Here is a 27,442-nt window from a genome sequence, read left to right on the forward strand (position 1 = left end):
AGCCCAGGAGTTTGAGAGCAGCCCAGCCAACATGGTGAAACCCCATCTCCACTAAAAATACAAAAATTAGCCGGGTGTGGTGGCACACACCTGTAATCCCAGCTACTCGGGAGGCTGAGCAGGAGAATCACTTAAACCTGGGAGGCAGAAGTTGCAGTGAGTGGGGATCGTGCCACCGCACTCCAGCCTGGGTGACAGAGCAAGACTCTACCTTAACAAAAAAGAAAAAATGTTTAAAAGAAACTAGAAGAAGGAAAATTACAATGGAGAGGCTCAGGCACAGCGGTCTAGGGCAGCTGTCCTAGGGTGACCTAGCTGAGTGCAATCACTACCCAGGTACCATCTGGAATTTTTGCCTCCACACCTCTCTCACCAGAGCGATTCTTTGGTAACTAGGAACTGTGGCCTCACATCTGTTGGTATTAGTTGTCTTAACCAGACCCTAACAAGGATTTCTTTCTAGAGAATTTTTGTTTTGTTTTATATTTAAGAAATTTAGTAAATTTAATTTACTAAAATTAAATTTTAAAACCTCCCAGTGGACTCTTCCGTGTTCCGTTTCCCATGAGGCTTTACGAACCTGGCCCAAGATGGGTGTGTGTGTGAGAGAGAGAGAGAAACAGAGAAATGAGAGAGAGAGAGAGAGAGAGAAAGGAATCAGGAACTAAAGAGTGAGACCCACACTTGCCATTTTTCTAAAACAAGGTTCAAGGCAACTTTCACTATCATAGTTAGTTACCGGTGGGTAAACTGTGTCCCCTCTTACATGCACCTTTGTTCACATAATGATACAGAGGGGTGTGTTTCTCTACCACACAAAAAGTCTGTTTTCCCTTCTCCCTCCTTTAATGATATTCTCCTGGCTGAATTCTAGTGTCTTCCCAACCATGAGTCATCACTGCTATTCCTGCATAAAATAGAGTGTTCTGGGCCTCTCACTTCTAAGAAGGACTATAGTTTAGAAAAATCTGATAAGATGATAAGATCCCTACAGCACGTGTCTTGCTCTGAGATTATTAGAGACCCAGTTTAGGGAAACCCTCCCTATAGGGAGATGGCAAAGGAAGCAGTTCCCCGATCTATCAGCAGTGGCTGCCACCCCCATGATAAGGATCCCATGCAAGGAAGTCTGACTCTCGGGATTTCAGCCAGCTGGCACGGCCAGCATCCAACAAGTCCCCATCAGGGAGCATCTTACCAGAAGGTCCCTGCCTACATGGAGTGAATCAAGGGTGATAAAAAGTCCTCTCCCTACCAAATATATCTTCCATCCTTGGAGCAGCCCTTTCTCCTGAGGTTTGGTACTTTGTTGAAATGTAAATATCATTGGAAGGTAAAGACTTTTTTTTTTTTTTACCATTAGCACATTTACACAAATGTGCATCCAGTCCCATTCTTTCCTCAAAGCCAGTTTTGATTGGAGGAGAAGGAAGTTTTTTTTTTTTTTTTTTTTTAATCACCTATATACAAAAGAGAGGTGAGGATCAGAAGATATACCTTACTGGGCGTTGATCCTATTCTCTGGCCCATTCTCAGATAAGTGTAAGCCCTCGATGACTTCAAACAGCACTGGTAGCCCACCAGTTTGCCATGTCATCTGTGGATTATCTGAAGTGACATGAATCTGAACTCTCAACAATTATCAATCATGCAATCATTCCTCAAACATGTGTCGCACTCTGATGACAGGCTGGGAAATATTCTAGATTTTGCACACAGGACGAAGTAAACTGAGGAACTCTAATCCATCCCAAGGTCAAGTGTCCAATGTATGGATGAAGATTGCCTAGGTTCGTAACATTCATCATAACGAAGATGTTAAGGAAGGATTTGGCAGTTAATTTGCTTCATTTGCTATCCACCCCACAGTCCTGGGAAGTATCTCTATCATAATTTATACAGCAGTCGAAGCCCAGGGCAGTGAAGTCAGGGCAGCCTCCAAATTTAATCATCTAAATCATTATATGCCCTGGGAGTTGTTTACAATGTTTTCCTGGGAAGCTGTATTTTTAAAGCATCGGATGACTCAGAAGCACAGTCCAGCTGGAAGAATACTGTTAGACAGCTCAGGGCAGCTTTCTCAGACAGCTTTTCATTTGACCATCACAATTCAAGAAGGAAGGACTGTGACATTATAATTCCCATTTCACAATTGAAGCAGCTTAGGCACAGAAAAAACAATCCGGCTAAAAAGTAAAACAGAACAAAACAAATCTGCTCTCTTTTTCCATTTTATTTCCTTTTCATCTCTTACAAACAAACTAACGGAACTATCAGAACAAATTATCTCATGAACAATCATTTATGACTCCATTGTTTGCAAAACCTCTTTCGGTCTTTGTACCATTCACATAAGAGCAATCAAAGAGCTCGCTAAAAACCCAATGAAACTACCCCCAAGACATCACCTATGACACTTAAATGTCTTCCTGCATCACTTCATTTTTGCCATTAAAAGTAATCAACATTACACTTTGGGAGGCCGAGGCAGACAGATCACTTGAGGCCGGGAGTTCAAGACCAGCCCGGCCAACTTAGGGAAAGCTCATCTCTACTAAAAATACAAAAAAAATTAGCCAGGCATGGTGGTGTACATCTGTAATCCCAGCTACTTGTGAGGCTGAGGCACGAGAATCGCTTGAGCCCAGGAGGCAGAGGTTGCAGTGAGCAGAGATTGCACCAACTGCACTCTGGGATGGGTGACAAAGCAAAAGGCTGTCTCAAAATAAATAAATAAAGTGTTTTTTAAAAAATAGAAATAAAATATATGTTAAATAAAATGTTATTTGTTCCATTCAACTTATAAAACATACCTCTTGAGGGACTAGTGTGCTAATATACAAAGATACACATCCAAATAAGACACAGTTCCTACTTTTAAGATGTTTATGGTACAATGAGAGAAGACCAACAATGACAACATAAAGTAAGCTGTTCATTAATTTATGACATTCTCTATAGCAGGCATTGTTAGTTTTCTGCTCCATACCTGTTCCTCTCTTTGTCATCAGTTCCTCTCTTTGTCATCATAGATAATATGCAAGCTTCGGGCAGTGGGTCATGTTTGGTCTAGCCCAGTATTTCTCAACTTTTTTTTCAACATCATCTCCTTAAGAGCATTTTTAGACGCTTTTTTCCTAATTACCCCTTCCATGAAATTTTAATACCATAGATAAATTATATGTCTGTATATATGCTGTATGTATGACTATGCTTTATACATATAAAGAGTGAGATATTTTTCCTGCCTTTTCCCTCCCACAAAAGCAATATCCTTCCCGTAAGGGATGATATCAACAGCACCACCCTATCCACACCCTACCCCAACACTCACTCTGTTCTCCACACCCACCCACTCTGCCTGTTAGCAATGTGTGGTCTAAGGGAGTTGTTAATAATAAGCCTATTTCCTGTTTCCCACCTTCATGGGAACTGGAGTGGCTGTGTAACCTTGTTCTACCAATGACACGGAAGCTGGTATCTGTTTGGGAGGTCTCCGGGAACATTCTTGGTTTCCTGGAAAATCAAACAGCCACTGCCAACTCATCCTCCTTTCCACTCCAACCTTCCCATGCGTCTTGAATGGAGCACATAGCTAGAAGCTGCGGCAGTCATCGTGCAGCTATGACGAAAGACAACAGAATGGTAGGCAGTCTCGCTGAGCCGTTAGCCCAGGGCCGGAAACACAGACCTCCGACCTTCCTGTTAGGTGAAGAAATGAATCCTGGTTGCTTTAAGCCCCCCCGTTGGTAGGTATTGTATCACTTTCAATTATACAATCGTTATACAAAGCATGTTAATTGATCAACTGGGTGCCTTACAAGCAATAGCTGTCCTCTTATGATCACGAGTTATTGGTAAACCAAGCCGGAAAGAAGCACACACACACACACACACACAAATGTAATCAGGAATATTACACAAATCAGACACGAGATTTCACTCCCGTTTAAGAGGACAAGTATTTTTCACGAAACAAATCAACATTTCAAAGAGTTATATGGTATTCCAACTAATATTTGGCATTTGGAATTAACAAACTTTTAGATATTTGGTATTACTGTGTAGAAAAATGGTCATGAAAAGATACAAGATAATTTTCCTTTATTTTCCTACTTTACACAAAATGGATATATTTATGATTTACCTAGGAGATATGTCTTTCAAAATATTTGAAAGTCAATTCTTTTCTAATTGAATATTTAAGATACATAAGGAAAATGTGCTTCTTAAAGGATCTCTTAACTGGATGCCATGGCTCAGGCCTGTAATCCCACTTTGGGAGGCCAAGGTGGGTGAATTTGCTTGAGAAGTTCAAGACCAGTCTGGGCAACATAGTGAAACCCCATCTCTACAAAAAAATACAAAACTTAGCCGGCATGGTGGTGCATTCCTGTAGTCCCAGCTCCTCGGGAGGCTGAGGTGGAGGTTGCAGTGAGCCATGATCATGCCACTGCACGCTTAGCCTGGGCCACAGAGTGAGATCCTGTCTCACTAAAACAAAAAAGAAAAAAAAATCTCTTTGGGAACCCTTTTGCAGGTTAAAATGGAGAAATAATCATCTGTTTTCATCACTTGAATATTTTATATTTTGCTTAAATTGTGATACTAGCTAATGCTAATTATCTCATATTTTAAAAATAGAAACCACTCACAAACTTAACTGATAATTCCAACATCTCTCACTAAAAGTGGTTTTCTATGCTTTGAGAAACTCAAAACCCCTCTAAATCTAAAGAACCTCTAAATTTTATTAGATACAATTTAATTATAGACTTAGGGCTTTCAAAGCATTAGGTTTCTTTTAAAATGTCAAAAAAAAGTATCATGCCAGAATCATTTTAATTAATTTCATTATTAACCTCACACCGAAAACTGACATTCTTTTAATAAAGATTATTGGTCTTTTTTTTTTATATACAAACAACATATGCTACTTATACAAAAGACAGGAAAAAATGAAAAACATTTTAATCATGTAATCTTATCACACACTAGATAATTTCTTTTTTTTTTTTGAGACGGAGTCTCGCTGTGTCGCCTGGGCTGGAGTGCAGTGGCCGGATCTCAGCTCACTGCAAGCTCCACCTCCCGGGTTTACGCCATTCTCCTGCCTCAGCCTCCCGAGTAGCTGGGACTACAGGCACCAGCCACCTCGCCCGGCTAGCTTTTTGTATTTTTTAGTAGAGACGGGGTTTCACTGTGTTAGCCAGGATGGTCTCGAACTCCTGACCTCATGATCCACCCGTCTCGGCCTCCCAAAGTGCTGGGATTACAGGCTTGAGCCACCGCGCCCGGTGATAATTTCTAACATATTTATTTACCTCCATATTCTGAATTCAAGTATAAGAATACATATATAGGCCTTTTTATATTATAAATACAAATATTATATATATATATATATTTTTTGAGACAGGGTCTCACTTTGTCACCTTTATCACCTCATACATTTCTGTTGGGCATTTTAAGTTGTTTCTTGGTTTCTCTATTATTAGCAGACACCATTTTGTTGAGAAGTCTTGCTTTTATAATAAAACACCTTGCATTGTTTTCTTAGGAATAATTCTTAAATGTGGTAAAAGACCATGAACAACTTAAAGCTGATCATTCATGTTGTTGCCTAACAACTCACAATTTTTCCGAAAAGAGGCCTTTCTAAAGTCTCCTAAAACAATTCCAAATAATAATTTAGAATAGAGCATATTAAGTGGAGAGAAGAAGGGATTATTTGGCTCGTTTTCCTGACTGGCTGATGATATTGTTCATAAATTGTCCTTTGGCCAATATTTTGTAGGAAAAGAAAAAACTTGATTATAATTTAAAAGTTTCTAAGCAAACCTTAAAGACTATAAAGGCAACTGAACTTGTTATTTATTCTGCATTTTACATTGGTTACTAGTTTGTTAATGAAACAGTTCTTAAGAGTTGTTAAGCAATCCCAAAATTGGCAAAGGAAACAAAAAGTAGCTATAATTAATGGATAAAATGATGAGCTATGTACCTGCTGAGAAATAAAACCAATCATGACAAAATTTATAAAGGAAGGAGCACTAACACTTAAATTCCAAATAGCCTGAGTGAGTGTAGGGAAATAAACAGAGTATGAGCATTTCAGTCCTCCAAAGAAAGGACAAGTAAATCAGAGGAAGCTAGAGGATAATATAACTTTATAAGGTTGGTTTGTCACAGGTCCAAAACAAAGTAGATAGAAACATAGGCTGAAAACACTGGTGATTTTTTAAAAAACACAATTGTACCATCTAGTTTTTGTTTTTGTTTTTAATATTTTTTGAGACCAAGTCTCACCCTGTTGCCCAGGCTAGAGTGCAGTGGCATGATCTCAGCTCATTGCAACCTCTGCCTCCTGGGTTCAAGCAATTCTGTGCCTCAGTCTCCCAGATAGCTGGGATTACAGGCATGAGCAATCATGCCCGGCTAATTTTTGTATTTTTAGTAGAGACCAGGTTTCACCATGTTGACCAGGCTGGTCTCGAACTCCTGACCTCAGATAATCCACTCGCCTCAACCTCCCACAGTGCTGGGACTACAGGCGTGAGTGCCTGGCCACCATCTAGTTTTTAAACAGAAGCCACAAGCATCTAGCCCCTGCTGGAGGAGAAACTTTAATCTTTCCTTCCATATATGTGTGTGATGGGTCTTTCCTGGTGACATATTAAGTGGGTAGTACTTGGGGAAATCCAAAACTATTAGTTTGGGGTTTGAACTCTGGACCCAAGTTTTACGTAGAACCCTCCTGTTGCATCCTGAAAACTATCCATGTGTTTTCATAGCTCTAGAATGTAATAGAAACACTGCCACAATCTACATTTCAATTGCTTTTCCTGAAATGTAGAGGATGAAAAAAGAAAAGATAACTATAGGACTCAGATAAAATACTCATAGTTGCCTTTTGTTACTTCAAATGATCCTTTAAGTCATTAGCTGTATTTCTATGACATTAGGAAGCAATGTCAATGTTTAAGCTTCTTTCTGTAGATTTTGCACATCTTAGAGGGAAAACACTGGGATGATAACTTTTTTTTTTTTTTTTTTTTTTTTTTTTTGCGATGGAGTCTCACTCTGTTGCCTGGGCTAGAGTGCAGTGGCGCGATCTCTGCTCACTGCAACCTCTGCCTCCCAGGTTCAAACAATTCCCTGCCTCAGACTCCCAAGTAGCTGGGATTACAGGTGCCTGCCACCACGCCTGGCTAATTTTTGTATTGTTAGTGGAGATGGGGTTTTACCATCTTGGCCAGGCTGGTCTTGAACTCCTGACCTCATGATCCACCCGCCTCAGCCTCCCAAAGTGCTGGGATTACGAGCATGAGCCACCGCGCCCGGCCTGATGGCAATTTTAATACATAAACACTTAAAGACTCACAAATAAGATGTATACAAGTATATTTAACCTAAAAGGCATATGCCTCATTTGCTACAACAAATATCCATTGCTATTATATTTTTAAAGTAGATATTATTATAGATATTTCTCTGATATTGCCAGATATTCTGTGTTTAGGAATATATGACAATATTGTTTTGGCACATATAGGAAATTGTGGTATTGTCAATAAGTAAGGGTTTTTCTGGCTTTTCCCCTCCTATTTCCTGTATGTGCCTCCAACCCTCTCTCCTACTTCCTTATCACGTGAAGAAGACAGAGAAAGACTATTATTGATAGAAATTTCAGCAAGTTACTGTCCAAATAGTAGAACTTGTGGAAAATCAGGTTTTATCAAGAAAAAGTATACCAAAGGGGATTTTTAGGCCCCTTAAAGGTTTTTGTAGTTGATTTTACATCATTTAAATTTGACTCTAAATATATTGAGTTTCCTTTTCCTTGTTAGAAGGAATAATTACAGGCATTCTTATGCTTCTCAACCACAGTTGGGATCATTTTCAGCTCAAAACTGGAACAAAGACCAGGAGAATTTTTTGTGGCAACTGAGAAAAAAAATGTGAAAAAGGGAGAAAAAGGTTCATAGTAAGGGTTGTATGTTTAGAGGCTCTCAAGAAGGTGACAGCTGGACCTGGAGGGAAGACAAATGAAAAGTAGGGGTCCTGCCTGAAAGAAAGGAAAAGAGCCAAGGAAAAGATGTGTGCCAGTCCATTCTCTGCATGGGCAACTAGGTTGCTAGACATAATGACCTGGCAGGGGAAAATAATCTCCAGGAGGTAAGAGGAGTAGAGACTTTGCTACCAAACTTTGGTGTACATGGAATATTTGTGTTTTGAGGGCTGTGATTGTATGATGCAATATTATTATTAAAATAGATATTGAAACTTGCAAGAAACATAGTCATGGATGTGCAATAATTAAAATGGTTATTGAAGTTAAGGCACACTAATTACAGGAACATATCTGTTATAGATTTTCCCTTTCTATCTCAAAGACAGATTTCCAATTTTTATGCTATCTCACACCAAGAGAACCTTGACTCACAATGTAATTAGTCAATTTCACATTCTTTTTCTCTGGAGGGATGGAGATGGGAGTGCGTTTCTCTTTCTCATCCTGTGTCAATACACTGTATGACCGTGACATGAGAATGTGGCCTCATCTTACCACTTCCAGCAGGGTTGGCTAATTTAAACAGACGGGTTTGGGGTAAGTCTCCATACCGTGCCTGATACTACAATCTGGGAGGACAGGAAATGAACAAAGCTTTCAGCTGAAAACACTCAGTTCCCCAAATTGCAGGTCAGATACCCACTAATGGAAGATGACCAACTGGGCTTCTGTGAGCAAAACGAAAAGAACTATTTCAAAGTTATCAAAGCCCAACCAGATGTTCATCTTCAGATAGGACAACTACCTCTTACACTCAGAAGCGAGCATGTTACCCACTGGCTAATGCTAATGCCTTTCACCCTAAAAAGCAGCCGGGCTGGTATCCAGTATGTTGCTTAGGGGCATCAGGTGACCCCACACTACTCACTACACTCTAGAGTTGGCCAAACCAGTGCTTACAACCTGCCTGCATTTCTTTTTCTTTTTCTTGTAAACTGAGTCTCGCTTTGTTGCCCAGACTGCAGCGCAGTGACACTGTCTCAGCTCACTGCAACCTCTGTCTCCTGGGTTCAAGCGATTCTCCTGCCTCAGCCTCCGGAGCAGCTAGGATTACAGGCACATGTGCCACCACGCCCAGCTAATTTTGTAATTTTAGTAGAGACGGGGTTTCGCCATGTTGGCCAGGCTGATTTTGAACTCCTGATCTCAGGTGATCTGCCTGCCTCGGCCTCTCAAAGTGCTGGGATTACAGGCGTGAGCCACTTCGCCTGGCACTGCTTGCATTTCTTGTGCCACCCAAGGCATCACGAGCTGATAAGTAAGACATTAAAGTGGCATCTTGAGAGACTGCTTTCCCAAATGGGAACCAACCCTGATTTCACTTGAGAGAATTCAAAACTAACAATTTAGAGCATTAATCATGTTATCCGAAGGGAACCAACTCTAGCCCCACATGCTACTCATTTTAAGGATCTGATGCTATAAATCTACACATGTATCTGCCATCTTACCCTCATTTCAGCCATCAGTTGGAGAAGCAGCATTTCAGTCTTTAGGAGCTTAATCTGATGTCAGTAATAACCAGAACTTCCTCTGCAATAATCCCTCTGCTGAGGCCGGAGCTCCTCACATGAGGCCTCCGGATCCCTGAGAGTTTGTGAACGGGTTTTAGAGGGTCCTTATATCCCCTAAGCCTCTGCGGCAAATGTTCATGTCCCTGTATGAGAAAGTCTTTGGCTCTCATTACATCGTCAAACGAATCCATGACCAAAAATAGTGATTAGGAAACATTGCTCCAAAGCATAAGCCAATCAGTCCATAAAAAACCCTGTTAGGTGGGGAATAGAATAGTCAGCGCGTGCTTGTAGAAAGAGGCCTGATTTCAGGCGTTAGACCCTTGCACATCCAACAGACCCTGTGAGTTGCGCCTCCAGTGTTAAGATGGGTCGTTAACTTATCCTTGATTTACCACATCATGTCTCGAGAGATTAGAGGCCCTGATGATGCGGAATGTGATTAAAGTAAAAGAATCATCTCCACTGTAAGAAAAGCACAAGACATTGAAGGCTATTTGAAAGCTATTACAATCACTAAATTTCCAAAGTCAGGTGAAGCAGATAATCTCAGAACCGTGGCTACTGTGATGCCATTCACTTTCATGTTTATTTTGTGATATAAGGTTGTTATGGCGTAAGTCTAATTGTTATGACTATTTTTAGTGCTGAGTTCTGTATATAAAATACTACATTTCATCAAAAAATATACTTTCTTTTCTTCTTTAACATAATGTTATCATGCAGTAAGGCCCAGAGTGTTTTCTGTCTATAGCACTCCCATATTCCACTACGGGTTTAACAACCACCTCTCGATGGCCGGAAAGAGACTGTTTATGGGCCCCAGACTCTCCCCATGACCTTCTTTCTCTGTGCTCGTAGTGCCCCTGGCCATGGCTACTTTTAATTTGTTCAGATGCCAGACAAAACTGTTTAACTATGCAAGAGAATTTTGTGCCACAAACTATATTCCTTTAAGGAATATCATAAGTACAGCTTCCTGTTTTGTGCTGTTTGTTTCTATAACAAATAAATAACTTGTCCCTCTGGGCTTTCTCTGTTTTCATTCCCCTTTTATATTATAAGTCCTTCAATTCTGAGCCTTGAAGTAACCACTTCACCCACAATACACACACACACACTCACACACTCACAGATATACCTTCCCTGGACAAAACCAAACTGTTACCTTTATTCCACTAGTGTTTCTCAAAGTGTAATCTTCAGGTAATTCACATCGGAGTCTTCATAGGGTGGGAGGATTTGTTAAAAATGCATATTCCTGCCAACGTCCAGACCAACCGCATCAGAATGCATGGAGATGGAACCTGGATGCTAAATTAGTTAACTCTTCCTGTACTCATCCAGGTGATTCTTAAACACACTAAAATGAACCGGCCAGGTGCGGTGGCTCACCCCTGTCTGTAATCCCAGCACTTTGGGAGGCCAAGGCGGGCGGATCACAAGGTCAGGAGATCGAGACCATCCTGGCTAACACTGTGAAACCCCGTCTCTACTAAAAATACAAAAAAAATTAGCCGGGTGAGGTGGCGGGCGCCTGTAGTCCCAGCTACTCGGGAGGCTGAGGCAGGAGAATGGCGTGAACCCGGGAGGCGGAGCTTGCAGTGAGCTGAGATCCCGCCACTGCGCTCCAGCCTGGGCGACAGAGTGAGACTCCGTCTCAAAAAATAACAAATAAATAAATAAAACTTGAGAACCGTTGCTTTACAAAAATCATTCCTTCTCTGGTTTCAGCCCCTATTTTTTTCAGGTCAAAATGGAGCTATTTTCTTATCCATCTTGTTTACCTCTGAGATCAGCATCTCCTTGTCTCTTCCTAAGAAACCTTCTCTCCCTCGTCTCTCTGGCCGTTGATGGTAGCTTTTCTCTGGGCTATTTCTCAGGCCTTGCAGTCTACTTTAGCAAGTAAGTAAACTGTCCTCAGGACACAGTTACTTACTTCTTCCTCCTCCTTAAGCTGCTCTAAAGAAACCCCTTTAGCATCCACAGCTCACACTGCCCAGCTCCAAACTCCCTTTACAAAATACCCTGCCCAGGGATTCACAGTAACATCTATTGGTTAAAGGTAAGCCCCATGTGGTTCACAAAACTCATAGCCTTCCTCCTAAATATTACAACTACTCAAGATCACTTATTAACGGGGGTTCTCCAAATTTCTTAAATGCACACACCACGACCACAATAAATGAAATAAAAACAAGTTCTCCTATTTCACCATTCTAACATACCAAATGCTGTCATTTTTTTTTACAGCTCACATTTAATTCTTATTCATAACAAAATCAGAATGTAATTAAAAATTTTAATTCTGCTTTTCTAACCTAATATCATATCAAATATATTTTCATAACCATCATAACTATGATTTTTAATGACTTTAAAACAACCCACGGGCTGTGCTCAGTGACATGCCTGTAATCCTAGCACTTTGGGAGGCCGAGGCAGGAGGATCACTTGATCCCAGGAGATGGAGACCAGCCTGGGCAACAAAGTGAGACCCCGTCTCTACAAAAAATAAAAAGTTAGCCAAGTGTGGTGGCACACACCTGTGGTCCCAGCTACTTGGGAGGCTGAGGCAGGAGGATCAAATGAGCACAGGAGGTCAAGGCTACAGTCAGCTGTGATTACACCACTGCACTCCAGCCTGGGTGACAAATCAAGACCCTGTCTTTAAAAAAAAAAAAAAAAAATCTCATGGAGTTAATGTTGCCAGAACCCCTATTGCTTAGTGTTTCGGTTATTTTCAGATTTTGCTGCTATACATGATAATACGATGAATATGTTCATGCATATTATTTCTTTCTTCTTCGAATTATTTACTCAGGATAAATTTGCAGGAGTGGAATGAATGGATCAAAGTGTATGAACACTTTAATGGCTCTTGGTACATATTGTCAAATCGCCATATTTGTATTTTACACAGTTCCCCAGTAGTATGCCAGTAAATGTTTAACAACATGCTTGCCCCCCGTGCCCCGAAAAAAAGAGGTGGGGAGCCTGATTTACTGTGTTTGCTGATTTTCACAGTGTAAATACTTTTACCATAGCCAGTTTCGAGCCACCAACATGACATCGCTGAATGTAAAATTGAAAAGAGATGCTCAGATAGCACATTATTATATAGCATTTCCATAATACAGATAAAGAGAAGTCAGTAACTTCAGTGGCTTGGAAAATTTCTGAAAATATGACAATCAGCACTTGTAAGCAAGCCTGTTCTAGAACACCACTGTAAATATCTCCCTTGATATTTTGCAAGAGCACATCTTTTTATTTTTATTTGAAATCATTGAAATTTCACCCTGTTCCCATCTGTGTGACAAACAATGAGCACGGTTTTAGGTCCACAGATGATGCAAATAATAAACAAAATCTAATGCAAATAAAAGGGGGATAGAGTGAACATCTAAGCCTGTCTGGGTTGAATAATTCCGTCTACCCACCCTCACGCATTCATTTTACGGTGTTTTTTCCGTGAGGTCATGTATACAAACAATTCGATCATTTATTTACTTAACGAGGCACTGAACAGATGACTATATGTAGTTCTCAGGCAAATGTGATGAGACCCGTATCTTCTGTTTCTTAACCATTCTCTTCCTTGGTTTTCTTTTCTACGAAATGAGGAAGAAGTCACTGTGACTTCAGTTTTACGAGAAACTGAGTGCAGAGATAAGAAAGGTTCAACTTATGCTTTAAGAAACACTTGAACATTTAGCAATGCTCTGGAAATTTCTTCCAAAAGCAATTCATTAGCATTCTATTTTACCAGAAAAGAGTGTGATTTGGTACTTTCTCGCTTGAAAGCAGCTTCCCCTCTTTGGACTGCCCCGGAACAATATGTAGCTTCTACATGTATACAACACTTTGGTTTTTAAATTAGTGGCGCCCTATGTTTGCATGTTAAAATGTAGGTATGACTGAGCTAAACATCCTCACACCCTTGACCCAGTCACCCCACTCCCAGTAATTCATCCCAAGGAATAAATTCAAAACAAAGGAAAATACTTTCTGTATTAAAGATATTAATCACAATAGAGAATAGATCAATTTGCCTCATTTCAGCACTATTCAACTTACAGTTTCTGGGGCCCTGGTAGAAGAGTTCTAGATTCTTGGTTCCTAAATCCCCACCTGTAAAACAACCACTTTCCAAGTTGTTTTAGGGCTTACATTTTTTAATTACACAGATTCCTGGATCTCATGTGAGGGTTGGGATATGAGACATGGAATTTCAGTTTCTTAAAAGCTCCCCAAGTGGTTTTGCTGTCCAGCCAGCTTTAGAAACCACCATTCCACACTGAAACACCAGACACATGATCATTATCGCTGAACAACTGTCCACATCCGGGCAACAGCATGACAACTTCTTGTGCAAGTCGTCAAAAGGTTGTTCAGGGCATTTAAGCAGTTGCTAGAGTCAAATGGCTACAGGGCCACGGAGGAGCCCTAAGTTTCTGGCACCCTACCACCCCCCTGGGGTCATCCTTTCCATCTCTGACACCCTCCTTGCTCTCACTGCCCACCCCAGCCCCCTACTCTGTCATGCTGCCTCCCAGCCTCCACCTGTGCACCCCATCCTGACCTGTGCCCATCCCTTTTCATACACAAAGCTCCAGAGTCTCCTCCCTTAGGACACCAGTGGGACTCTAGAAGGAACACTACCACCGTTTGACTTAAGTCATCTGCGCACATAATTAGGAATCCCCTGCACAATTAACACACCAGGTGGATTTCCATGTTTTATAGGAGGCTTTTAATCCAAAAAATATTTATAACCTACAGAGTGGAATGGGGAAGCAGGATGCTTTTTAATCTTGGCTTTCACCCAGATCCAAGCATCCCAAACCCAAATAAGCACTTAATGCCACAATGATCCCTACTGCTAAGTAGAAATGGAATTTTAGTTGTGCTTTGTTAGCACCAAAATTAACACATTGTAAGATAGAATAATTTAATTTAAACTGGGCAAGGAAGAAAGGTCGAGCTCTTTGCCTCTAATGAAAATCACCTCTAGAGTTCCACCCAAGCATTCAGAGAGCAACATCAAACAAGGAGGCCCACAAGTAACGCAGCAGCTACTCAGAGGACCTCTCTCATAAGCTAGAGAAACTGTTACAGAAAGGCTTCAAATAGCAGTTTCCAAGCTTGTTTTCCTTTCTTCATATGTATTCCCACTAGAAAAACATCCAACCCTGTGCCTTGTCCATATTTGGTGCTCAAAAAATGTTAATCCCCAGCCTCCACCTGTCACCGCCCCCCTTCCCCTGGAAAGGAATGTTGGGATTAGGGGAATGTTGGGATTTGCAGGCTTCTTGCTCTTAAGCCAGGGCTGATAACACCTTCATTTGTGTCAATAGCCAAGTCCTTAAGAAGAATCATAAGAGTTGTATCTATTGAGAGATTTTTTTTTTAAATTAGGCACTAGGCTACATGCTTTACATGTTTTTATCTCATTTGATCTCTGCAACAACCCTGTGAGGTAGGTATTTTCAGTTATTATTAGTGTTAGTAGCATTATTTTGTGAATTTTTTTAAAAATCTGAGCATTGAAGAAGTGAAGTAACTTGTCTGAGGTTCCCACCGCCCAGAAATGATAGAATGGGGATTCGATGCAAAGCGGTCTGGTTCAAAAGTTGGGTTCTTATTCACCATGCTGTATGTTTGTTATTATATGGGTTCAGATATTTTATGGTCCAGAAAAAAAGTGTCTGAATTATTACGATCTACTGACTCTCTAAACAACGTCCAGAAAAAGAACAGAAGCATACCCGTGCCATCTCATTTAGACATGCAAAGAAAGTAACACATATTTCATGGAATTTGGGGACTGGCTTTTGAGGAATAGAGACTTGCTTATCACTCATCAACCAACTCGTCTTCCCAAGAGGAAGACCACTTTCATTCCCGGATAATTGAAGGGCCTCCTTAAAATGTAGAAACCAGAGGTGGAGGTCTTCCCTGTACCCCGAGCCACACAAACCTTTCTCTGCGTAAATGATGTCCTAAGGGAAGACAGTAGGCGGCAAATGGAGGCCCACAGTCAGGTGTACGGATGCAGAAAGCAGCCCCAGTGGGAAGAGGCCACACTCGACAAGCTTCCTCTCACGTGGAATTCTGCTAGTGCCGTGAAAGCCGAGGAGGCGCAGCCCAGGGCAGAGGGAGACCAATGACTATTGAATGGGGTCACTTCTCCCCAGTGCCTGCAAGGTCCTCCCTTTTGCGTTCACACCCTAACTGTCTAATCTGATTTCCTGCAATGTGTAAAACAAACTATCTTCTCTTCTCCAGTGTCTCTTCAACTGGCCTCATCATCTCCACGTCAGCCTCGCCTTTGTGCCTTTGCCCACAAGGTCCTCCTAGTCTGAAATCACCTTCTCCTTCTTCTTCTACCAACACTTCACATCCTTCCAAAGCCCAGATCTTCCCGACGACTCCAGTTTGCCCCCAGACCACCTCCACGGAATTCACAGAACTCTTCAAGCCTGTGCTCCCCACTCATCACTGAATTCTCATCTTGCACTGCTTCCTAAATTTTACTTCTTATCATGACTACTAGATTATACAGCCCTTCGAAGTAGAGATTTTTAAAATATTTCTCTTATATCCTCCACAGCACCAGCTTAGAACCAGTAAGGGATCACCAACTACTTGTTGCCTGCTTGAATACTTCAATGGCAACTTTCATTTAGTAAAGCACCTAAAACCGGTGATTTCCCAAACTTTGTTTAGTTACAACTCAGGCTACTGACTGGTACCTCGTAGCATATCTCCAAATCAAACCACCTCTGAAGAAAAATTAAATTTAATTAAAAACTACATGTTATACATCATAGAGCACTTTTGGGAAATGGGCATTAGCATTGGCGAGAGGTGAAAAACACAAGCTAGAAGTTCCAGATTGAAATCTACGTCATTTAGAATTTCCGTTCTGTTTCTTTTCTGAACTAGACAACTTTAAAGTTCAGATTTGCACAACTTAGTCTTTAGATTTACTTCATCAAACCTTGGGTAGTATTTAAACTACCCATACAGTTGAGCCCAGCCACAGTCAGTCACAAGCATATGCATTTTCTAGAATATCTGGAAAATAAAAAAGCCAACGGTTGTAACTTTTAATGTTTCAAAAATCTTGTTAGGACTGTGGTCAGGGGCAGTGAATATCAAAGCAACACCCCCCCGGCCGTCCCACTATGAATTAGTTCTACACCTTACAGCAGGTAGATCAGAGTCATTACAATGTTTGGCCTAGAGTAAAACCTAAACAAAATTAGAAAAATTTCTTTTGACACCAAAGAAATACTTTTAAAGAAGCAAAATCTTTACCTGTTGCAGAATGCTGAAGGAATTTCTTGACAGTAAAATGACTGACTCCGGAAATCAAATTTGTTCAGCAAAAGGATGTGAAAACAAAAGCGGCCCAAGCCTTTTCACTGTGGTTGATTTCCTCCTAGGATCAACCTCTCCCTCGCTCCCGAGAACATTAACTGATTCACACTGGAAGAACTGAAAATACAAGAGTTGGGCTGGCAGGGAGTCCACCCCAAGATGGTTGGGTTTAGTGTGCGTGAGGCAGCAGGAGCAATCCGAATGTGACAAAAGAGATTAGCAAGTTCCTGTGCCTAAGTCAGTTTCCTGTAGCTGGCTTCTCCGCAGAGGGGGTTTCATTTGTGTGGGTTTAGGGGGGTGTGTGTGCACGTGCGTTTCTCTCCATTAGAATATGAAACTTCCCCAGATCAGAGGCAGAATAAGGCCTTTGCTGCACCGCTGGGTTTGCGTTGAATTTATCTCCCACCCCACTCCGAGACTGTATTTCTCTCCCGCTTCACCCCATTTTCCTCCAGCAAAGCCCTACGTAAAACTGAAGAATGGAAGACTGAAGAGTCCAAATGATTCCTCATGGAAGTAAAATTACCAAAAACAAAGAGTCCATGCCACTGATCTGTCTTGGTTAATCCGAGCTTAGGAAACAGCACCTTAGAACTTGCCCCACATCAGCTCGGGGAAAACAGGAGGTGGGTTGTCTGCCTTGCTTTGCTGCATTAAAAACTATCAGATAATATTTTGCAAAGAACAGACGCAGGCTTAGTGAGAGTTCAAGCAGTCCCCGCCGTGCTTTCACACCTGTGTGGATGGGCACCTGGGCTGGGAGGTACCTGGCGATGAGTTGCTTTTTCAGACTCCTCAGAGTTTCATTATTTGCCTAAAAACACAAGTTTACTTGTTTTGTCCTAATGGGCAATCCAGGTGTAGAGACCATCTGCAACTACTTAGGTTATGGCTAAACGCCTAACCCAACAAATGGAACTTTCGTGATGTGGTCACAACCCCCTGTGCCCCGAATCCCTGAGTAACTGTTGATGCTACCGCTCACGGTGATAGCTTGATCAAAATACCTGCTGGCCATGAGGATAAAATCAACTCCATGCCTTTTATTTCATTTTATCAGTGCATCAGCCCCACACTCAAAGATCTGAGTTTAATTGGGCTGGGTGGGGACCGGACATCAATATTATTTTAAACCCCTCTGATTATTCTAAAGTGCTGCTGCCACTCTAATGGATGAGAAGGAGGAAAGAACATTCCAAGCAGAGGCAAACAGTACATGCAAAGGCCCTGAGGTAGGAAAGAAGTTGGCATGTTCAAAGAAGTGAAAGCAGATGACTGTGCTTGCAGCATAGTTGTAGAGGGAATCAATGGCACAAGGTGAGCATTCTTATCAATAGACACACAGTTACCAAGTTCACAAGACTTTCATATGAACCCAAGTGTCAATTTGTTGATGCATAGTAAGAACTCAATCTGCCAGCTGAGATCCTTGAGCCTTCTGAAGAGCACATTATCTCCTAGAAAATCCTCTGTGGGAGGCCAGGTGCGGTGATGGTGGCTCACACCTGTAATGCCAGCACTTTGGGAGGCCGAGGGGGGAGCATTGCTTGAACCTAGGAGTTCGAGACCAGCCTGGGCAACATAGTGAGATCCCATCTCTACAAAAATATAAAAATTAGCTGGGCAACCACACCTGTAGTCCCAGCTACTCAGGAGTCCAAGGTAGGCTTGCTTGAACCCATGAGGTTGAGCTTGCAGTGAGCTGTGATCCGCCACCACACTCCAGCCTGGGGACACAGCAAGACTCTGTCTCAAAAAAAGAGAGAGAGAGAGAGAGAGAGACAGAAGAAGGGAAGGGAAGGGAGGGAAGGGAAGGAAAGAAAGAAAAGAAAGAAAGGAAAGAAAGGGAAAATCCTTTGTGGAAAGCCAGATCACCATGGTGATGTTATCCGCTGAGCAGAACATAAGCTTCTGGATACTTTATTTACTTCTGGTTTTGTTCATCAAAGGATTTAGAGCATCTTGCAGAAATACTTACACCTTAGCAAACAAAATGAAACAATTAAAAACAAGGAATATGAAAATAGGCCAAGAGAAGTGAAGACAAAGACGACACTGAAACGGGGGGTAAGGTTAATTACAGAGAATGTGTGCCATGTGGCTCTACGCTCTTCAGCAACGGGTATGAAGCAGGAAACACCACCACAGAGAAAACTCTTTGCCCACGGGAGAAACACAAACAAAGAGCTCAGAACCATGAGGTCTCCCTGGCTCCCCAGTGCTGAGATTAAAGAGGAACTCTGCCCCCTGGATTCCCATAGAGAGACAACATGGCTGAAGTGAAACACCATGTTTAGACTCCACGCAGCCAGCCACAAGTCTGTGAGGTGGTTCCTTACACTTTTCCTCCATGTATGCTGATTGCATCTCACCAAAGAGTTCACTAAAAGCAACTCCAGGGCGTGTGGCGGGGAGAGTGCAGCAGGAGATAACAGACTGTGCCACCACACAACACCGCTTTGATGTTCCAGTTTTATCCACAGATGAAAAATGACTTCATGGGCCGGGCACAGTGGCTCACGCCTATAATCCCCACACTTTGGGAGGCCAAGGCAGGCGAATTGTTTGAGCCAGGAGTCCAAGACCAGCCTCAGCAATATAGCGAGACCCAGTCTCTAAAATAATAATAATAATAGGCAGAGTGCGGTGGCTCACGCCTATAATCCCAAAACTTTGGGAGGCCGAGGAGGGCAGATCGCTTGAGGTCAGGATTTCGAGACCAGCCTGGTCAACATGGTGAAACCCCATCTCTACTAAAAATACAAAAATTAGCTGGGCATGGTGGTGCATTCCTGTAATCCCAGCTACTCAAGAGGCTGAGGCAGGAAAATTGCTTGAACCCAGTAGGCAGAGGTTGCAGTGAGCCGAGATCACACCACTGCACTCCAGCCTGGGCAACAGAGTGAGACTTCAGCTTAAATAATAATAATAATAATAATAATAATAATAATAATAATAATAAAGAAAAATGACTTCAGATATGCTTCAGAAAATTCAGGATAAAAAGTTTGTCTCATTCAAGTTTCTAAAAGATTTAAAGAGGCAAAGAGTTCAAATTGCCCCTCCAACAAGAGATCCAGTGTCCTTTAAGGGGGACACTGTCTCCCCTTCAGAAAGCAGAGGAGTCACATAAGGACAGCTTCCTGTACGGACAGACCCCCTCCATCTCCTAAGTAGAAAGGGAGGTGAGGCTCTGCCCTTTGGGAAGCAAAGCTAGACATGCCACCAGCATGATTTATCATGAGCTCCAGGCCTCAGGCCTTATACCATTTTCTGCACAAAAGTGAAGACATACTCCAGAGTCAGGATGGACTGGGTGTGTCCTCAAGCACAAGCACTCCCACCCCATCCTGGAAGGGACTGGGAAGGGCACTGTCATGCCTGGCTGCGAGACCCCTGTCCCTTTCACCCCATGGCTGACCACCTTTCTGCTTCTGAAGAACTGGCTTCTGTGCCTGGAATTGCCAGTTTTCGATGATCTGGTACAGTCCGGCATTGGGCTTCCTCCTACTCCTGACTTACACGCCTCTAATCTTCACATAGTCTAATCTCAGAGAGGATTTTCTTAGACAGAGGGGACAGGGGTCGCCATCTAATTTTCTTCCTTTCTTGAAAATGGCTTTTTGGTATCTCTCTCTCCCCCCACTCCCCTCCTCCCCCACCCCGCCCCTCCTCTCCTCTCTCTCTCTCTTGTTCTCATTCTTTTCACAGACTTTTAACCGACAGGGGTAGTGGTGAGAGGAGGAAGCAAACGTTGAAAATGCATGCACACATTCAGAGACACACACACACCCGAGCCCCACAGCGTGTGCCTTCTGATGCTGTGTGGTCGGTCCTTGGGATGGGGTAGGGGGAAATCCTGGGGACTTCAGAGTGGCAGGAGGAAGGAAACCATGGGTCCACAGTCCCTAACTGGGAATCGGAGGCCCCCTCGGAGCCATCTTCCAGGAAGCCATCTGTGGCCACCACCCACCTCCCCTGCAAGCCCAGTGAGGTGCCCTCCCAGGGGATCCACAGCACGTTGTGTTAACACGGCCGGAGCACTCACCAAATGGCCCTGTGGTGTTCACTTCAGAGGTCCCAGGGCTCGGGGTCCAGCCTTGCTCACTCAGAAATCCCAGGCACCGAACAGTCATTCAACAACCGCTTTCTGACCAGTAGATTGATTCTCCCATCTCACAGCCTCACAGCTGCCCTTTACGGTAAACACTTTAAACCCTATTTTAACAGCCAAGGAAACAGAGACTTCAACGGGTTAAATGATTTGCTTAAGACCCTATGGCCTACGAAAACCAGAACCAAGATTCACCCCATTCATCTGTCCTGGCTGTCACTCCCACTGCCTCCCCACAGAGAGAACTGAATCAGTGCGGGCAAGGAGGAGCAGCCAGAGCCCCGAGGCCCAAGGCCCATTTTCTTGGCCCTAAACATACCCCCTCCGGGATTCCCTGTGCAAATGGTCCCAGTCAGGTCAAGGTGAAAAAGCAAAGACTTACTTTCTCAAAACCACCTGCATCAGAAATGTTCTCTAATATGGAAAAGAACAGCTTCCTTTTACTTTAATAGTCTCCTGTGAACAAAGACCTCTTTTACTGAGGTTTTTAAAATAATATGACAACTACCTGTGGACCCTGAATGCATGCATAAGCCCTATGTTTGCTCATTGCAAAGCTGTTATGCCACTTACACCAGCGAAAACTCTTAATGACAATTGTAATTGTATGAATAGTAAATCTTAGAAACCTTGAGACGTGATTCATCTACTAAATTATTTAAATGCTGGGTTAGTAAGATGCCTTTCCCTCCCCCTTACTATTAGCATATTAATTGAAATGATTTAGATTCAGTGGGTAGCTTTTAATGTTTACACAGACCCTCATTTATGCCACCTAATAAAACATTTCAGTGAGTTGTGAAGATAGGTAATATGTACTAAAACCTTGTCTGAAGGCTCTGAATTTCAAACCCAGGCCATTAGTCATATTGCAATTATTCTCACCCAGCTTCCCACTGGATGATGAACAACTGTATTAAAACAAAATATCCTTTCTTTCTGATTGAGAGATTTCATGATGGACACTACAAAAGGTTAAGAGAATGATCTTAATTCTGATGTAACTTTTAGTGTAAAAATCCATTGATATAAAATACTTTCTAAATTCAGAATATTGAAATAGCTTCAAAATGCCACAGGCTAGAAATCTCATGGGTGATTTCCTCTTTATGCATTTGAATTCATTGAAAAAAAAAAAAAAAAACACCCTGCCTAACCAGATAATAGCATTTGAAACATCTTCTAGCTTCCCTCTTATTGCCATAACCATAAAAACATCATTTCCCCTGCTGTTATTCTCATCATTTATTTTCTCTTTAAATATGTTAATGTATCATAACATATTGCTTTTTGTTTCAGTGAATATTCGGTTCTCAGGATTCTCAACTGCTGTGTTTATTCTGGTTTGTTTGCCCTGGATAACTGTGTTGATCTAGCAAACATTCACATCCTGGTTCTTTTTATTGCAGAGCCGTAATTCATAAGAAGACAGGGTCTTGTTGTGGAAGATGATAGCATCCAAAGTGATAATTCAAGCTGTGGCTCTAAAGTTACGATACACCTTTTTTTAAAAAAGCCTGTCAGAGCAGAGCAAATGTAGTCAAATGACCGTTTCCCTTCAAAGCAGTCCCTCAATCGTTGATGCACTTTTGCAACATCGCAGACATTAGTCAAAGTGCATTTAGACCCTTTTTACAATATCCTTGAGAGACAGCTTAATAAACTACGAAACAAAACCAGTATCTCTGCATTCCGTTCACAACTTGTTTTTGACTCAAAATAGTACCTGGCTTTTTAACCCACCTTATTCACTGGATGTAGCTCCGAATGGCTATCTCCTAAAATCAAATCCACTCTAAAAGGAAAAAGATTTTGCCATCATTGACACAGTTTTTAAAGATTGTGCTGCAGGCTCTCGGAGTGAGTCCAGAGGAGGAGTTTAAAATGTAGTGTTAGTAAGAGCAGTATCTTTGGGTCAAGTGCCCGAGTTCCTAGGGAATGACTGCAAAGCACAGGACACGCACAGTGATGTAGAAAATTCATCAGCGGGAGGAGTGAAGAAGAAGGTCATCACTGCTTCTTCTCAAACTCATGTCTTACTCGTTGCATTGATAGGGATCTTCAGTTTGAGCACAAACATCACAGGGTAACTGCAACCCAGCACATCTGCTCACAGCGGGCGCTGCAAACATTTCAGTTGTGAGGCAGGGCAGACCGAGTGTTAACTTGCCATCTTTTCAAAATAACGGATCTCCTCTCTGTTCTGTAGGGAACAGGTTGAAGCTTACACTGAAAGGCAATCTGAAATTTTGGAGAAATACAAATTTGGATTCAGACAAAACAAGATGCGAATCCTGGCTCCACTTATTACTAAAGATGAGGCCCTGATCTGCCCATCTGCAAAACAGGTATAATATCTAACTTGGAAGAGTTTTATTTAAAAAAAAAAAAAAAAAGCCGACTAGTGCTTGGAATACAGTAAATACTTAATACATAGTGGCTGTTATTAGCCACTCCTGTTTTGGACGTTTGCTTTCTGGAGTTTTTCCCCCTCCATCCCTACCCCCTCTTTAAATAACAACTGTTGAATTGCAAAATTTGGAAAGCTTTGGCAGGGCCCAAATTCATGTGGAATAAAGCCATAGAGGCTCACACATCACTCACAGGATTCTAATGTCATGTGTTTATTGTCGTGATGAGTTAAAAGGATACAGACAATTTAAAACCAAATTGTTAACGATATTTTATTCCTTATGCATAATCTGAGCAACGCAGAATCTTCAGAGGTGCCTCCTGAAGCCATCTGGTTGCCCCACTACAAATGCCCTAAGCTAAATGAGAATTTTTCCTTTCATTCAACAAACATTTACTGAACACTTGCTATAATCCTGATTGAGCACTGGGCTAGGTGCTAGGGAGATAGCAGCGAACAACAAGAACAAAAACAGCCTGCTCGACGGAGTTTATATCTACATACTAGGAAGACAAGCAATGAACATGAAACTCTAGTAGTAGAATATGTTACAGGGAGCTAATTACTAAGAAGAAAAACAAAGTAAGGAAGGGGGCTTGAAAACTTGGAGGGTGCATATTTAAAAAGGATGGTCAGGAAAGTCCTTGACAGAAAGATGAAAAATTTAGTCTTTTAAAAAATATCCAAAAGCCATTTTAATGTTCAATGGCCTATTGTGTGTGTGTGTGTGTGTGTGTGTATGTGTGTGTGTGTGTGTTTGAGACAGACTCTCCCCGTTGCCCAGGCTGGAGTGCAGTGGCACAATCTCAGCTCAGTACAACCTCCACCTCCCGGGTTCAAGCGATTCTCCTGCCTCAGCCTCCTAAGTAGCTGGGATTACAGGGGCCCACCACCACACCCAGCTAATTTTTATATTTTTAGTAGAGATGGGGTTTCACCATGTTGGCCAAACTGGTCTTAAACAAACTCCTGATCTTAGGTGATCTGCCCTCCTCGGCCTCCCAAAGTGCTGGGATCACAGGCATGAGCCACCACGCCTGGCCTACTTATGTTGTTTTGAGATGGAGTTTTTGCTCTGTTGCCCAGGCTGGAGTGCAGTGGTGCCATCTCAGCTCACTGCAACCCCCACCTCCCGGATTCAAGCAAAACTCCTGCCTCAGCCTCCTGAGTAGCTGGGATTACAGGAGCCCACCACCACGCCAGGCTAATTTTTATATTTTTAATAGAGACAGGGTTTCACCCTGTTGGCCAGGCTAGTCTGGAACTCCTGACCTCAGGTGATCCACCCCGCTTGCCCTCCCAAAGTGCTGGGATTACAGGTGTGAGCCAGCACTCCCCACCATAATGTTCAATGGTCTTTAACATTGGCATAAATTCGTAGGTTTAATGATCGTCAGGTATCACCAAGTCCCGGCTCCTCCTTGCTGAAGCACAGTCCGCTGCCTGTTCTATCCATACCTGCCAGCGGGAGAAGCTGACCACGCAGCTTTACCCCGGGGCAAGTTGGTGCTCATCTCTCAGCCCCATTCCTCCACTTAACTGCTCAGTCCTCCACCTTTCTGAGTCCTTTCTGAGTCTCTTCTCTGAATCCTTGAAAGTCTTTTCCATTACAGACTGCCATGGAGAGAGAACTATAACCATAGCCAAATACCTAGTGGAAAATTCCAGGGTTGTAGGAGATTTTTCAAAACGTAGCACCACCATGCTGCTTTCTTCTTCAGCTTGTTATTCTCTGCTCCCTTGATGGGTTGGTTTTTTGTTTTTTTTTTTGGAGGGGGGACAGTCCTGCTCTGGCACCAGGCTGGAGTGCAGTGGCGCGATCTTGGCTCACTGCAACCTTCGCCTCCCAGGTTCAAGCGATTCTCTTGCCTCAGCCTCCTGAGTAGCTGGAATAACAGGCACACACCACCATGCCCAGCTAATTTTTTGTATTTTTAGTAGAGACAGGGTTTTGCCATATTGGCCAGGCTGGTCTCAAACTCCTGACCTCAGGTGATCCACCCGCCTCAGCCTCCAAAAGTGCTGGGATTACAGGCGTGAGCCACTGCACCCAGCCTCCCTTGATCTTTGTAATCAGAGCATACTGATAATTTCATAATAATGGTCACACTGGCTTACTATTTATTAGGCACTACATTAGATTAGTCAGTTAAGCACTTTTTTTTTTTTTTTTTCTGAGACAGAGTCTCACTCTGTCACCCAGGCAGATCTCAGCTCACTGCAATCTGAGCCTCCCAGGCTCTGGTGATCCCCCCAACCTCAGCCTCCTGAGTAGCTGGGACCACAGGCACACACCACCCCGCCCAGTTAATTTTTGTACTTTTTGTAGAGTCCGGTTTCGCTATGTTGCCCAGAATGGTTGGAAACTCATGGGCTCAAGGGATCCGCCTGCCTCAGCCTCTCAGAGTGCTGGCATTGCAGGCGTGAGCCACTGCATCCGGCCCAGTTAAGCATTTTATATGCATTTTCCCACTTAATCATCCCAATAATTATGAGGTAGGTACCACTGTTATCTCCATTTGTAAAGGAGGAAACTGAGGCACAGAAAGATTAAGTATCTTGCTCGGGGCCACAGGGGCAATAAACAGCACAGCCTGATTCCATAGTTGACCTTTGCACACCTTTATGATGGCAGCCAGTTGACTTTTGCCAATATCTTTGGTATCCTTGACTTCAGGCTGCAGCTACATTATTTAAATATTACTTGTTAGGTCTCTCCACTAGGTGAGTACCCCAGCCTCTCAAGCTAGTTTGCCTGATCCTGAATTCCAAATGACTCATTGACAAAGATCAGTTTTAAATTTCAAAGGCTACTGTTATTCTCATCCAAAAAAGAAGAAACATTTTCTTTTGTTGTTGTTTTGTGTTTCCTCCCCACTCCAGAAGAAACATTTTCCCTTGCCCTCTCTCTGTTCCTTGCACTTTTAAAGAATAGTTCTTCGTCTCTTTTTGTCTTCTTATTCCTAAGATGCCTGTATTTTCCTGGGTTAGCACAAGTTTTAGGCATTCATTTTTAAATGCCATTTTAATTAGCTATCGCTATCGTACAACTAAACAAAAGGAATGCCACCCACCACCGCACAGTTTCTGCTGATAATGTGAATGACATGTGTGAGAATGGCTTTCATCTGCCCTCCTGAGTTGTGGAAGATGTTACAGACATATGCTGATTTGTAGATGAAGTGTGTGATTGTCTTCTGAAAGTCACTTAAAACTAGAATTGATACGACTTGTCAATTCATAATCTGAACAGTTTAGTTCTCTTAAGTGAGTAAAATGCATCTTAGCCTGGGCACAGTGGCTCACACTTGTAATCCTAGTGCTTTGGGAGGCGAAGATGGGAGGATCACTTGAGACCAGGAGTTTGAGACCAGCCTGGGCAACATAGCAAGACCCCATCTCTACAAAAAAATAGAAAAAAATTAAAAATAAATAAATAACTGCATCTTATAGTGACATATAACCAACACAAGGAAGTCAGGGTATGTCCTGAGTTAGAAAGTAAATGACCAGTGTCATTTTAATTCCATGTAGCCTTTTACATTTTTTTTGCACAAATGTCCAGAATGTGTACAGATTTTTGGCTTTGAATGAATGTACATTTTGTTTGTTTGTTTTTAAAGATTCCATTTACAGTATTAAAAATAGTTGAGAAAATCAGCTCACCAGAACATAGAACACTCCTTAAGTTTTCTTTACTTCAAGAGAAATTTTATATTTGACCTGTTGGCAAATCAGGAATAATTTGGCTAAAGCTTTGGGAAGCCAGATTCAGATTAGTATATCCCTCCTTCCTCACCAATGAATTTCTTGTCTTGGAAGTATTCCCTGCTCAAGATAAATGATAAATGTTGAGTCAGTTAAGTAAAATTGTGAATTTCATTCACTTTATTACTGATGCAATTATCATGAAAAGAACCAGCTAAAATTTAAAATAT

General features: G+C 42.2%; 1 protein-coding gene across 8 annotated transcripts in view; it reads right to left on the reverse strand.

Moving 5' to 3' along the window:
- Nucleotides 1-23,163, reverse strand: part of RHOH (ras homolog family member H) — a 54,685-nt gene extending 31,522 nt beyond the window's left edge. For 2 of the 8 annotated variants that reach the window (XM_023224463.2, XM_023224466.2), the window contains exon 1: nt 16,915-17,446. The gene's annotated coding sequence lies outside the window, so the exon portion shown is untranslated. Of the gene's footprint in view, nt 1-3,421; nt 3,447-10,756; nt 11,080-11,375; nt 11,954-15,571; nt 16,482-16,914; nt 17,447-21,025; nt 21,185-22,834 lie in introns of those variants that run through there. The other 6 variants (XM_023224468.2, XM_023224467.2, XM_023224464.2 and 3 more) reach the window with 6 other exon arrangements.
- Nucleotides 23,164-27,442: the final 4,279 nt, after the last annotated feature.

The sequence above is a fragment of the Piliocolobus tephrosceles genome, chromosome 3, assembly GCF_002776525.5.
Source record: "Piliocolobus tephrosceles isolate RC106 chromosome 3, ASM277652v3, whole genome shotgun sequence".
NCBI classification, from domain to species: Eukaryota; Metazoa; Chordata; class Mammalia; order Primates; family Cercopithecidae; genus Piliocolobus; species Piliocolobus tephrosceles.